Source organism: Orbicella franksi, chromosome 2, assembly GCF_964199315.1.
Source record: "Orbicella franksi chromosome 2, jaOrbFran1.1, whole genome shotgun sequence".
NCBI lineage: Eukaryota > Metazoa > Cnidaria > Anthozoa > Scleractinia > Merulinidae > Orbicella > Orbicella franksi.
The window spans coordinates 26,998,604-27,012,971 of NC_138146.1; positions in this window are offsets into that span (position 1 = coordinate 26,998,604).

A 14,368-nucleotide genomic window follows, 5' to 3' on the forward strand; every position below is an offset into this window, starting at 1 on the left:
ATCCTTCGGGAAGGTCGGACGTTTGTTGTTTCGCTAGCTCAGTGTTGAGCGAACACCGAGAAAATTGCAGCATGACTGCCGAAAATATGAGTGGAAGGGACCCCCTTTCACCCGCAGAAGAAGAAAATCTACTTTCTGAAGAAAACGAGTCAGTGAATTCTTCGCACCAGCGCACAGACAAAGTGCTTGCTGACGTATTGTCGGCCATGACCCATGCTGTCCATGGAAAACGTAATGAAACCGTTAGCTGGTGCATCAGAAGACCATGTTATACCACCGAAAAAGAGGAGAAAACCTCCTGCAACTAGTGCAATGAGCGATAGCGGAGATTCAGACCCTGAGAAGTCAGATTCCGAGGAACTCAATTCCCCGCGCAACGGCGACCCGCCAAAACTGGGCGGATATCGTCAATAAGCGATGGGGTTCTAAGTTGAAGGAAGCCAAATTAAAGAAAAATTGGCCAAATACAATCGACCCGATAATTGTGAGAAATTAATTGTGCCAAAGGTCAACCCCGAGATATGGAATAAGCTGAAGCACGTGACCAGAAGCGCGAATTTACGTCTAGCAAATATACAGAAAGTACTTGTCAAAGTCGGTAGTGTAGTCGCCAAATCAACTGACACACTGCTGGCTATCCCTGCAGATCCTGACTTCAGCGTCGGCTCTCACTGAGAAATTGGGGAAATTAGTCACGCATAACGCTGACACTCTGGCATTGTTAGGCCATGTAAACATTGAGCTGTCTTACCGTCGACGTGACGCAATCAAACCAAACTTAAATAACGAATACTCCTCGTTGTGTGGCTCTCAAGTACCCATCACGGGCTTGTTATTTGGCGATGAGCTGCAATCTCAACTTAACAATATCAAAGCAACTAACAAAATTGGCCATACGACTACTGCAAAGTCATCTTACCGAAACCATAGCGATGGCTGGAAGGGCAAATCTTCTCAATCTAGTGGAAAGCCTTTTTTTAGGGAAGAGGGACCGGTCTTACTGGCCAACACAACAACAATTCCTACAAACCACGGGAAACCGAGAAGAAATCCAGCCAGTGAAATGCTCTGATATCCCGACAGACAGGGTAAATATGTTACAGTTTCTTGAGCAAAAAGTTTACTGCTTTAAAGCAGGGGGGCTGAGAGAATGTTATAATCAGTGGCAGGCCTTAACCTCAGACCTTGAGATATTGCAAATGATATTAGGCCAGCCAATTGAAGGACTCCATATCAAAGATTAGTATCACCCAACTAGTGGACTAATGCAAATCCTGCATTTTGATTAGCTACGCTACTAGGGGACTATTAGTAATAGTCATCGAGTAGCGAAATTGGCGCCATCGAGCGTGACGCTTTCTTTCGTTTTATTCCCAAATAAATATTTCTTCAACTTGCACTTGCTAACTTTACTATTACCTTTTCTGTCCGACTAGTTGGGTGATACTAAAACAATTAGACCCTTCGCCCTCAAGGGCCACGGGTCAATAGCCCATTCGGCTTCGCCTCATGGGCTATTGACCCGTAGCCCTTGCGGGCTACGGGTCTAATTGTTAAGTAGTCCCCAGAGAGAAGAAAATCCTTGATTTGGATGAACAGCATGTCATTGATACCGAAATAGATAAACTAATTGCTAAACGTGTTATTACCCCAAGTAGTAACGAAGAAGGGGAATATATCTCTCCTATTTTGACTAAGGCCAAAAGGGATGGCTCTTTCAGAGTTACTTTAAATCTCAAGTGTTTAAACACTCATGTGCAATATCACCGTTTTAAAATGGACTCACTTAATACTGTTTTACAAATGGTAAAACCCGGGTGCTTTATGGCGTCAATAGACTTAAAGGATGCTTATTATTCTGTGCCTATCGCCACTGCAGATCAAAAATACCTGAAGTTTCAGTGGCGAGGAGAACTGTATAAATATGTTTGCTTTCCAAATGGATTGGCATTTTGCCCCAGGAAGTTTTCTAAATTATTAAAGCCAGTATATTCACATTTAAGGCAGCTGGGGCACCTTTCAGCAAATCATATTGATGACTCATATCTCCAGGGTGATGACTATGATCACTGTGAAAGAAATGTTAGGGATACTGTCAAATTATTTGATTCTCTTGGGTTTACTGTACACCCTGAAAATTCACCCTTTGTTCCACAACATCGAATCATCTTCATGGGTTTTATTATGGACTCAATTACAATGACAGTCTATCCAACCTCTCAGAAGATCGAGAAGATCATTCATACCTGTCAAGGCCTGTTGGAGTGTCCACACCCCACAGTAAGAGAGATGGCATCCACCCTGGGGTTGCTCATATCAAATTTTCCAGCAGCAAAGCTAGGGCCCTTGCATTTTAGGTCACTGGACATGGACAAAACTGAGGCCTTGCGCGTAAACAAGGGTAACTTTGATGCATTTATGCAACTGTCTGAGTTGTCTCACAGTGATTTGCAGTGGTAGATAAACTCAGCAAGGTCACTGCATAACCTTATAAGCCTTCCCCAGCCAAAGGTCACTTTATACACAGATGCAAGTAAAGACGGCTGGGGAGGAGTACTCAATAATGTAAAGATTGGGGGGCACTGGACTCTTGAAGAGGCTTCTAATCACATTAATTATCTTGAAATGCTTGTAGTATTGTTTTCTCTCAAGGCATTTCGTAAAGAGTTATAAAGGAAGCATGGCCTTGTGCGAATTGATAATATGACTGCTGTGTCAGATTTAGGTAAAATGGGCACAAGCCATTCCAAAAAGCGAAATGATTTAACCTGTATATACGCACTGGGAATGGTGCCTTGACAATAACATGTGGTTAACCACAAGTCATATCCCACTGAGGAAAAGAGAATACTCCAGCTGATGCAGAGTCAGGAAATCTAGAAAAGAAACTGAATGGACCTTAGACAGAGGAATTTTCCACGAGGCTGTCAAGAAAATTCATGTTTTGCCTCAGAATGTCCTATTTGCCTCTAGGCTTAATTACCAGTTAAGGCCATTTGTTGCCTACCAACCAGATCCTGAAGCAATGGCTATTGATGCCTTTTCAATTTCTTGGAAACCTTAAGCTGTTTATGCTTTTCCTCCTTTTAGAATCATTCCAAAAGTGTTACAGAAAATCCAAGCAGAGGAGACCACAGGACTATTGGTTGTGCCAGGCTGGCCGACTCAGCCATGGTGGCCATTGGTAATAAAACTGCTGGTTCAGGAACCCCTTGTGCTTCCCAAAAAGAAGCACACCTTATTTCTACCTCAACAGCCAGACTTGGTGCATCCACGACACCAGAAGCTGACACTTCTGATATGCCACTTGTCCGGAAATCACTTGAAGGCAGAGGCCTTTCGGAATCGGCTACCTCACTTATCCTGCAGTCCTGGAGAAAAATACAAAGACTAACTACGAAAAGGTAAAAAAGTGGCGAAAAGAAAATCCAGACCTCCACAAGGTCCAAAAGGAACGCGAAAAAAAAAAAAAAAAGTACGAGAAAGAAGAAAATGTTGGAGCTGAGAGAGCAGCAGTGTGCTTCGCCATTGGCAGAGTTCCAGTGTACGGAGAAAATGGATGCAATTGTGGACAACTTGCTCGCAAATATGACCTATCATCAGTCTTTGGATGTTGTCAATTTTGATTGAGAGGAGGTATTGGACTGTACATCTTCCGAAACAAATGAATTCCTCAACGAATTCCTTCACAACATACCAGCTGATCCATCATCAGTTGACTTTCATTAATCAAAAGCTGATCCTTTGTTAGTTGATTTTGATTTATCATTATTAGATAACTAGAGAGTTTGTATCAGAAAGGAGAGAGCGAGAGCAGAGAGAAGTTGTTACAATAATAAGCCAGTTCGATAGATCGTTATTGTAAATACGTTGCGTTTTTGCCAGCATTGTTTTGTAAATAATTTGTTGTAAGTCGGGTGCTACTCCGTTAGGGAGTAGCACACGCTTCGCAATGTAAATAGGTTTCAATGTTTTTTGTTTTTTGATAACTTGTTTAAATTGAATGTAGAGTCAATGCTTTTTGTTACTGGATAACTACCACCAATTAAGCTATACAAAGGTTTCTTTTGAATCAATTAACAAAAACAATCAAGATATATATCAATTCTTGGACAATTTATGTTCTAGTTTTCCAGTTGATACAATTGATCTCTCGCTTCATTTATTAGTGAAGTTTAATTGACCCCTTCACCCTTACTTGTGAAATTCAAGCGAGGAATAGTGATCTTTGAAACAGTTGTTGTAATTCTCGTGCCATATCCTTGGAAGGTTTTTGAGAACCTACAATAGCTGTACTAATGAAGTCTAAATACGGTTTTCTACATGGAATGAATTTACACCATGTATACCATTTCCCATTCTAATCTCTTTTTCTTTATCTATGATGCAGTGTACCACTATTTGCTACTTCTATCGTACATTTTAACGGTTTTGTTTTGCTTATCCAAAGCCATATGTACACTATCTTGTAATGCTGTTTTATGGAACCCTCTTTTTTCAAAAGCACTGAAGGTAAATAAAAATAAACCTCAATTGCGGTAGAGAAAGAGGGATTATGCATCAGATTGTCACCCCTATCTAAGTATTGTCAACAAAATATGTCATGAAGAGATAATTCCTGCTAATATGGGGGCTAGACAAGTGCATGGCTAGTATAATATGAGGTTTTTCATGTGTAAGGAAGCCATGACTTTGAGGCATAACACAATAATTGCCAGATCCTCAACTTCCAAAGACGAGTTTTAGACGGTTCCCATGCATTGGGATTGCGTGTAAAAAAACATATTGAAAGCACACTTATTGAATTGCCCACCTCATATCAACTCATAATTCTGCTGCACCCCTCTCCCCTAACCAGTACCCATTTATACATATGGGAAAGGAGAGGCACTGTGAGAGTAGAGCATCTTGCCCAAGAACACAATGTAATTATCCCCAAAGGGGTCTTTTGCACCAACCATTTGGCCACTGTACCTCCTCCTTAGGGTTAGAGTGGAGTTTTACAGGGGCTACTTGCATAGCAGGATAGCATGGGGATTAATTACAAGAGATTTAATGTTGAGAAAGATACACCTGTTCCGGCCTTGACGGGCACTGCAAGCACAAAAATGAACGACCATGTTAAGATATCTCTTTCTATAAAGAAAGAAACATTCACAATCTTTCCGAGCCCAAACAGAACAAATAATAGTTTGAGAGTCCTCAAAGTGAAACAACAAAAATATCTCTCCAGTTTAAGTTGGTTAGTTCCTAGCGAGCAAGAAAAACGCAAGGAAACTCCAAAAACAATAATTTTTTGCAATACAATGCAAGATATGGCATCTGTTCTTGGATACTTGCTGACCAGTTGTGGGGACTATGGTTATCTCACTGGAAAAGATAAACTACTTCCAAAAAGAGCTGAAGGACTTTACCACTCTCTAACCTGGGCAAAGTATAAATGTCGGGTTTCGAATTCCTTCAAGGGTAACGACGGTGTGGTCCGTGTTGTAATTGCATCATCTGCCCTCAGCATGGGTGTAAACAACCCAGAAGTAAAATACGTCATACATCTCGGACCAGCACAAAGTGTTGTAGATCACATCCAACAGGCAGGGGAGCTGGCAGAAAGGAAAGCCAGTCTTTCAATATTGTGGTTGTCCATGGTCAACAATTGAGTCAGTGCGAACAGCCGATTAAAGAGTTTGCACTCATGTCTCATGCCATTCCCGTTTAGGCTAAAGTGTCTTGCCTCATAACCCCGAGAGAAAAACAGACTACCAACAGTCTAATGGAAATATTTTTACCCTCACAATTTATTAATATTAATAACCCTTTACTAAAAGAGCACAAAGGCCTTACTGGAAAATATTGGCCCAAGGTTGTGGCAGTGTGGACCAAGCACAGCGAGGTCAGTACGGCAAGCTAGGCTAGTGAGTAGTATCATATATGGCACTTGAATTTGAATTTGCCGGCTCTCAAAAACAAATAAATGCACGGAGGAACGATGAGGAACGATGTGTATGGCAAAATCCTGACCGAAAAAGAACCAATCAGAATGCTTGGATTGACTTTAAGACTCCCTTGCCACATAATTCCAAATTTTGCGAGATGGTAAGGGGGACAGTAAACGTTTACAGGTTTAAAGTGAAGTTATTTGTTAGTCAAGCCTGGAAGACACCAATGCATATTTTACTCTACCTTGAATGTTTCAACATGCAGCTGGCAAAGGGTGCATTACCTTGGAAACTTGTCCTGGATGAATTGGAAAAAAGAATATCTCATGACACTCCAACAACGCCCAAAGCGGGACAGTCTTAAGCAAATTGGGACATGTTATCAAGATGGAAACAGAAAAGGATGGGTTTGCGTGGAGTGTCCAAGTGAATGACTGCTATTTCCTTTCTTAAAGTGCCTATGAAGTAAGACATTTTTTGCATAATTTTGTAGCTTATTATGTCCTTGTTATGACATTGCAAAAGAAATATCAGGAAAAGAAAAATAAATCCGCCTTTTGGTTGCTCAAAGTCCCTCAATTAGATGTAATGGGTGTCTTCTGAAACTGGGAACGACTTTGGCACTGATGACGTAGTTGGTGGTTCTCGCGCTTCTTTACAGATGATTTTGTGTGCTGCAGATTGAAAATCTCTTTGTCAAAGTACTACTTGCTTTGATTTCCCGGGCGTAAACGCAACTATGTTTGATAGTGACGATCAGATATCATCTTCGGCATCTATTTCAAGCGATGACCAGTCTAGTAGCGAGTCATCGGAAGAAATAGAGGTACTTAGACAAGTCCAACCTTACACGGACAAACCGCCAGCTCACACGAGTGACGAAGAGGAGGATGCTGAAGAAGACCAGGATGGTCTTTCTCCAGCAGTATTAAGGGCCAGATTGGAAAGAGAAGTACCTTTAAACGAATGGCGAGTTTTCTCTTTTATTTTCCTGAAAACCTTACTTGAATCAGCTTGAATTGTTTCTTCGCAACTTGCTCAGACTACATTCTGGTTACTTATATTGTGTTTGTTTTGTAAGGTGCAAATGTGGAGAATGCACACTTGAGAATCTTACCGACGCCCAGGAATATAGATGCTGCCTAGAGATTGCTCTATTATTTTTGTCCTGGAAAACGCTGGCAAAAAGTGCTCAAAGTTTCAAGTCATCGTGAAATGAACTTATGTTACGTTGAACATATACTGCTGGTGTGTTTGCTGCTGTTTCTGTCGCAGTAGATTAAGGTATTTGGTTGGCATTTGTACTCCAGTAGAATTATGTCAATGTACCTTTCGTTAAATGGACAAGCAGTCGATGAGTTTGAAAGGACTAGACAACCAAGCTCGTGTCTTGATATTGACGCTGTTAGGGGTGAAAGAATGTTGTCCCATTTGCTACACACCCTAACGCGGTATGTAGCAACCTTGATGGTCCAGTCAACTGGAAGACACATGTAGGCAGCTGTAAGCAATGCTGAAAATTCCAGTTTGACAGGGGCGAGTGATACAGAGGAAATTCTAGTTGAGAAACACGAAGAAAAAGAAATTATCAGAGAAGAAAAACATGCCAGAAGACCTTGATGGCCTTTTCAAGGGGTTTACGTAAGACAGAAGCAAGGAAAAGAAAGAGAAAATAAGCATGAAGGAAATATACACAAAGAACGAATTGCGTTTATGAACTGATTTCAGCATGTGTTAAAAAAGCTTGGTGAACAAAAACTACATTCGGTGTTTAATTTTTCGATTTCCGTCCATTTGATAACTATTTGAACAGTAATATTGAACATAGATACTATGGGGTAGCTCAGACTTATCAGCAGTGAGTTAAACATATTATTCGTTATAATTTGAATATGTTATATGCACTATTGCAAGCATGCCCATTACTTTCTGCCTGATACGCAGGAAGCCTCTTTAAGGTTTTACAGCGCATAGGAGTTTGGTAAAGATTTCCTGCTGATAGCTCAGTAGCTGTAATATATTTTATCTTCAAGCTTGGATTAAACCAAGTTAAGTCCTCTTTTCTTCCCATCTTTTTTGTCCATGACACGGTTCCTTCATATTTTAAGTGATACCTGCACTTAGCTGACAACACCCGTGCTCCCCACATGTTTCTGAAGATAACGATAAGCTGTACAAAACTCAGCAAGGTGTCAGGAAGTGTACGCACCTCAACAGCAATTCGCCACAGATGAGACTTTTCAGACCGTGCATCCCTATAAAGCCAGGACGATTTGGAATAAAGGCTTTCAATCTTGCAGAATCCAGGAGTGGCTATATCTTGAGCAGCAAGATTTATACTGACATGGAAAATACTGAATTTCAGGGAGATTTAGAGAGGAAAGTAGATCCTAGCAAAATGAGTCAATGCCTTCGTGGACAATTATTAAATGTCCATAGCATATTTGAGGGGTTTGAAGAAAGGCAAACCCTCGCATGTTCGGTCTTGCCAAAGGAGATTTGTGGCTGGTTAAGTTTTAACCTCTAAGATGTTATTATTAATCTGTCTTTGATTCTCCCAGAAGAGGTTTATTTCTCTAAATAATATTCCACTGTACTTATCCCTTCAAACATTGTGGAAATTTTATTGGGATTTGGTAAGTAAGAAGACAAAGTTGGAACTTTTTATTAAGAGCTATTGATCTCATAGGTCCTTAAAACATTGGCATAACTATTACGTTATGCTTATTGACGTCACAATTTTGATATATCCCATATCGTCTATAATATTTAAATATATATGGTTCCATAGGACTCTTTTGTAAAGAACGAGCTTGACAAGCATTCTTGTACACACTAATTTATGTGGCAAATAAATACCACCCTCATGGTATGCAAAGGGTTAAAATTTTGACCTCAAATTTATTTTAAACTGGAACCCTTTGCATCCAGGCATGAGAAAGGTGAATCTTGATATCATACATGTATTTTATACTGGTTTTTTTTTTCATTTCCTTTGTTTGTTTCCCTTTCAAGGGAATGCATATCACAGTAAAGTCAAGAAAAAGACCGGAGCTCAGAAGATAAACTGGAACCAATTGATTTGGTGATAACAATCTACATGCGAAAAATACAGATGTAAGCAGTTTACTCAAGTCGTTTGTAGAATCCGTTATCAAAAACATATCCAGGAAATTTTGTTGAAACTGTACCTTGAGCATGTTTCTCAGCTTGTTCAAAGATTACTGTTGCTGGTACAGCTGTATGGAGAGGTTGCCATTCAAGACTTCAGTGAGGACCTGAAATGGTTTATACCCCAAAATCGTTGGACACATTCCACGATTGTCCTTAGCTGATATTTTTACGCATCTTTTAAGTCTGTAAGAAAGCTATTATCCTTGTGAGGGTTTATACCATGTTTTGGATCGTCACAGGCACTGACAGGCAGCACAACGAGGATGTCCATAATAGGATACCTTTTGGTTTCACTGCCTACAGTTGGGACATCTTTTCAACAGACAACCCACATGTCTCACCCTACCCTTACCACGCTTACTAGGCAAAGAACAATGACAGGGAAAGTTGAGGCAAGTGTAAACTGGAGTGATTCCCTAATTTGTTCAGGGATAACTGGAAGAGACCTCAGGAAAACCAAGCGAGCCATGGAATAGTAAATAAATTGGAATTTCTTTGTACTGTGAATACTTTGCTTAGTGAGAGTGGTAAAAAGCTAACTTAGCACTACAGGCTAGGTCCAGTTAAGCATCATGCCAAGTGGTAAACTGGATCACCGAGACACCTGGAACAATGCCAAGAATACTGTCAAACATTTCTTGATTTCTAGTGCCTTCTGGCACCCACAGACTGTTATCATCTCTTTCCTTGAAAAACCGCCCCATCACACTACGACTTTTGATATTGAAAGCTAAAACTCTTGCTCTCCAGGTAGTCTTCATCATCTCCTTGAACGTTAACCATGTCGTTTATGCAAGGGTAGTACGGTACAACAACAGTCCCTGGTGTAACTGGTAAAATGCGGTGCATGTAGTCTACCACTAAGTAGCTTGAGTGCCCAGCCACATCCTCATCTTTGGCAAGAGTAACTTTCCGACTGATGTTTTCAACAGGGAGACATACATGTAAGCCGTCATGTTGCATATGTATACTTATTCAATCCCCCGGTTGTCTTAGAAATGTTGTATTGTATATCTAACCACTGGTTGGCGGATACATTATTGCATATTTTTTCACTGTCTCAAGGATATTGTGACCCGCAAATATTTCCTTTTGTTTCGTTATTTTTTTTTTCAATTTATCATTTATCAGAGGCAGATACTGGGCTACCTGTATAAATACAGTTTTGCCCAGGATTCCACCCAAAAACACCATACTTACTCGGACAACTGACTGTGGTCCCATGGCCGGTGTCTATTGAACAGAATTCCTCAGAACCTGACGAAAAGGACCAAAGACAAAGGCGACCTTTCATTGCCACAGTAATCACCAGACCTGATGTCTGGTGCCCAACTTTAGAATCTCTGAAACAAGAACCTGTTCCTTTACAACTGTGTCGAGGCATTCAATGATGGTGTCTTCCACACAGCCTCTGTCTCCCTTTCCTTCATGTCAGCCATCTTAACTACAGCAATCACCATTAGCTGGTCCAAGAAGAGCAATGTACCCAATCTCCTGCCTATGAGGCATTTATGATTGATTGATGATCTATCCACTTGCATATGTCCACCATTTGTAAGTACCTAAGGCTGACCAGGGTACCTGAAGCCAGGTGGTCAAATTGCCCACCCACAGGGGAAATCATAATTGTTTCTAACATACTTAGGTTATATTTCCATAACCAAAAAGTATACCACAAAGCATCAAAGGTGTATTTTCATTGCCAGCTCGCCTGTGTTCTCCCCAAGAAACCATATATAGCCATTATTGGATTACATTTTTTCCCTTTCACAACCACTGCATCCATTTTTTTGTATGTTCGGGGGGGGGGGGGGGGGGAAACAAAGCCCCTGAAACCCTACTTCCCTCACCTATGCTCTGTTTTGACATACATGCATTGGTAATATATGTGCCTGTTTTGCCAATAATGCAGAGTCCTTTGTCAGTTTTCACTGATTATTTATAGCTTATTACCAAAGGCTGAACAAACAGCAACCATTCCAGCAACCATTTCTAAGGTATTTTAAACATATTTATGATATTTCAAACTGAATCTTGTCTAAGAAAAATGCTGTACATTTTTAACTGTATTAATTTTTTACATGTGCAAGCTGTGGTACATTCCAGAAAGTCACTTTTGCCAAAAACAAATTTGGCAAAATTATGTAAAGAAATAGATACTGAGCAGATCAAAGAAGACCTGACAGAAGCAAATCTGGAAATGACACTGCCAGAGAGCAAGGTGAGCCCTGTGCTGGTGTTCAGCAGTTTAACACTTCACAACAGAGATTCAATAGTCTGCTTACAAAAAAAACATGACACAAGAGCAGCCTGAAAAAAGTGGTTGTCATAATCCTGTGAGAGTTACGGAAGAAAATGTAGTCACAAACCAACTTTTAGATTGACACAACAACATCTGCAGCATAGGTATGACACCAAGATAGGATATGAAACAAAAAAAAGGTTGCAGAACTAATAAAAAGTTAAAGGTTCATGTAGATCAGTATCTTATCTCGTGACCCAAGTCCAAAACATGCCAGTGATACAAAATGTAAATACCACCCTTTCAAAGCCACCAAAGATATTTTTTGCTTTTCTTCTTTCCCACAGATCATTAGGGAATGGAATTTCCTTCCTGTCAAAATTCAGACTCCAGTGATGAGTTTCAAACTTAATTATGAAGACATTTTTCTAATTAGTTTTAAAATCATTTTATAATTATGTATATTTACAATTTTTTTTAAAACTTTTCAAATGTTGTCCCTAAGGATTTTACCGCCAATGCCATTTTTATACAGCGTACTGTATGAAATACATGTACCTGCACATGTAAATGAATTCATCATCGACAGACAGCAGCACCATCAACAAAGATTAGCAAATCAAGAGGCAAAAGAAATTCTCAGAGGTACCCAAGAACGTACAATGTAGATAGCCATGGCAAAACAACGTTTTATGTGTAAATCCACATTCAAACTTGCTTTGGACAGTTTTGTTGCAATCACATTCTTGCAGTGACATCAGGTCTTAAATAATCTGTGATGGCTGTGGGGAGTGCTTCCACTTTGTCATAATCAGCTTAGAGGCCTGTGATCTCAGTAGCTTTTTTCTCAAAAGAGAAAATTACTTGAAGTTCAAGTAACCATGTGTACAGCTATGCAATTATAATGGTCAATGTGCCTGGTCATCAGTTAGGGACTGTTCCTTTCAAAGAAACTGATTTTCTTTTTTTATTATCATTTTTTCTGTTTTTGTTTTTTATTCCTTTCAAGTGTTTGTATTTTATATTTTCCTTATAGCTTTGATATTCTTGTAAATAGCTTTTTTTAATATTATCTTTACTATTATTGTTATTATTATTTTTATTGTTTTTATTATTGTTGTTGTTGTTGTTGTTGTTATTATTATTATTATTATTATATGCCTTCTAAATAGCTTATTTAATAACATTCTGGGAAGCTCCTTGTATAGTTGCTCCCATCCCATTTGCACTTTCCCTTTCTCTTTTCCTTTCTTTTTTCTTTGTCATGTGGCTAAATATCATTTAGGTAAAGTTAGACTCTAACCAATGCAGCCAGCGGTTTCTCCCTTGATGGTGCATGACCTGTGGGGCAGGTCTCAGGGAATTTGTAGGGCCCTAGTGCTTCACCACACTACATGTGCAGTTCAGTTAGCTGATCTTTGCGGATCATTTGCAGCTCATGCTAGTGAATATTTGCGGATTCTTGCTCGGATTATTGCTCTCCGTGTTGCTATTCGAAAGTTTACGTCCTTGACATGAACACCAGAAACACACATGACAGCCGAGTGGCTGCCCTCGATGCCTTGCCTCTCTTCCCTGATTCCCAGGGAAATCATCTGTGATCTGATACAACACTGGATTTTAGCATGGCTCCTAGAAATCTTTCTAATTCTTCCCCTGTTGTCACATCTAACGCTGTGCTACAGGACCAGCCATCTCCCACTTTTCTGGCCACCATTGCCAATGCCGTGAAGCAAGTGCTGTTGGCCAAGCAAGCGTCAAGTCTTCCTGTGTCTAATTCACTCGTGAGCGTGTCCATGGCATCCATTTCGAGAGGTGTTCTCGCTCAGCCCACTAGCCTCAGCCTGCTTGATTCTCAAGCTTTGTCCTTAGCTGCTTCTGGCACTGACTTTTTGTCCTTTCCACCGGTCACAGCGACCACTTCTGCTCAAGGTAGGCCAAATTTAGTTGTCCCCACATTTGTGTCAACTTTCTTCCCTCCAACTCCTTTGCTCGTATCTTAAACTAGTAATTTCCCCCACAAATATCCAAGTTGCCATGGCCCACACCATGCAGGAGTCTACCCAGGTGATGCACAAAGCAAGCCCAGCTCTCTTTCCAAGCAGTTAGCTGACTCTCCCTCTCCTTGGTCCAGCAGCAAGTCCCATCACGTGTAGACTCGCTTATCCTTTTTGCTGCTGTATGTAGTATTATCTCAATGCCCGCTTTCTTGCTATCTTTATCAAGGGATGGAGAACTATTTGTTGTATTTGCTGCTGCCCCTGTGTCATTAAAGCTGATTGTTTCATTTGTTATTATTGTCTGTTCATTTGCTTGATTTTTGGGGGATCTGGGGGAGGATTTAGGACCTCTCGGGGATAGCTATTTACCCACACTCTTGGGTCTTCCAGGCTTACTCCCCCCAGTTTCTGCAGTCACCCCTTTGCAGGCAGAGCAGTTTGCCTTGGGTTTACAGCTTCATCCTAATCGGCAGTAGGTTAACTTTGTGCTGGATGGACTCCATCATGGGTCTAAATTAGGCTTCTGCCCATCCCAAAAGTTCAAGTGTGCTAAGAACAAACCATCCGCAGCACAGCATCCTTCAGTTATAGACGAGTATTTGGCAAATGAGATCTCCTTAGGAAGGGTAAGATAATAGGGTGGCAGGCTCTTTCAATGTTCCTCCCCTCCCAAATCTCCAAGTTAGCAGCTTTTGTGTTATTCTCAAAAGGGGACAACCAGGGAAGTGGTGCCTCATTGTCGATCTTTTGTAGTGGAATCATGGGACAATGTCATGTGATCAAGGAGCACATGGAAGAATGTCGAGCAAACGAACCAAATCTTGTACCATGTCAGCACTTTCTAGATTACTGTTTAGTTATATATAAAGTTCGCATTACAACATTCTTGTCTCTTTCCTGTGCTACTTCCCCACAATATGTCTACAAGTGGTGGAGAGCAATTTAGCAGAACTACAAAGAGTAGTGGCGGGACTTGTCAGTGTTGTAAAAGATTTGACCACAAATGTTACTCAAGT